Source organism: Galeopterus variegatus, unplaced genomic scaffold (genome assembly GCF_000696425.1).
Source record: "Galeopterus variegatus unplaced genomic scaffold, G_variegatus-3.0.2 Scaffold4150, whole genome shotgun sequence".
Taxonomy (NCBI): domain Eukaryota; kingdom Metazoa; phylum Chordata; class Mammalia; order Dermoptera; family Cynocephalidae; genus Galeopterus; species Galeopterus variegatus.
In genome coordinates, this window is record NW_007730261.1 from 1739 (window position 1) to 3287 (window position 1549).

Here is a 1549-nt window from a genome sequence, read left to right on the forward strand (position 1 = left end):
AGCACTTGGCACAGTGCATTTGTATACAGTAAGTCCTCAAAGAATGTTAGGTGTCATCCCACATCTATGAATGCCCAGAAAGGTGCTGTTTGGTATTGCCGTGGTCCTTACGTGTCCCATATCTTCTAGAAAGTTACCAGTGTGTATGGAGCTGCAGATAACCTGAAATCTTATGATTGCAAATTAAGAAGAGCTATTATGAAATGCTGTTGGACTTTAAGTTACTTTGCCAAGTTGTGACTATGGACATTCAAGGATGTCTAAGATAATTTTTTCCTTTTATATTAGGAGTCCATATGTTACTCAAAATCAGAAACTATTGCTGTATTCTATTAGCAGTATCTTTCATTATTAGCTAGAACCTAACTAATCAAGCTTTTTTCCATATCTTTTTTTCAGGGAAACACAGACTTGGTAAGGTGTTTTCCCCAAAACGACATTTGGAAATCTGCTAGCCAAACAAACATTTAATTCAACTTCTTCCATTTTTTATATTTACATCTTCAAACAACAGATGACAATAGTATGCAAAACAACACTGTGTCTTATAAATTCCAAAGATTCAAATATACCCTATTTTCCAGGGCAGGGAATGAGCTGATGTAATGAAGAACTTTTCTAACATCTCCAAGTTCTAGTTATTTCATTTGTACAGGGAGGGTGCTGGATGACCAACGAAGAATATTGCTCAGGACATCGAGGTGACTGGAAGCAGAAGGCTGAAAAGGCAGAGGCAAGGCAACTCCTGGGTCGCTCCTTCACCAGCCACGATCTTGGGTCAAGCTCACGTATCTGAACCTCAATTTCATCCACGTAATAGGGGCCACTGGATCAGTTCAGATGGGCTCATACACTATGAAATAAAGTGCTTTGTAAACACCAAAGCACCACTAAGCAGGCTGCTCCAGTCAGAGGGTCTGCTCACGCTTGCGCTACGGTCGAGGGTATGCCTGAACTGGCCTTGTCCTTGCTGTTCGGCTTTCTCATTCCGGCTCCTGAACTTTGTCCTCACGATCACCTCCCTTCCCACAACACTATGGCACGTTTCCTAGCATCCCAAGTAGGGACCGTGAGCAAACCGCCCTGCTCCTTCCCCGCTCAGGCTCAAGGAACGGGCTGCCCATCACACATCGCCAGCTTTCTATGGAACAGACGACTTGAAATTAGTTTAAAAATTGATTACACGTGGGTGGGAGAGGGGGGGATGTTTAGAGCACAGAGGACCCTTAGAGCAGTGAAACTATTCTGGTGTGATGCTGTAATGGTGGATACTTGTCATTATACATTTGTCCAAAGCCACAGAATGTACAACACCTAGAGTGAGCCCAGAGGTAAATTATGGACTTTGGGTGATAACGTGTCACTGCAGGTCCATCAACTGTAGCACGTGTACATCTCCAGTGGGGAATGTTGGTAATGGGGGATGCTGTGAGCATGTGGGGGCAGGGGATATATGAAAAATCTCTGGAACTTCTGCTCAATTTTAATGTGAACCTAAAACTCCTTTAAAAAAGAAAATCTCACTGACCAGTTGCCAAAAAAAAAAAAA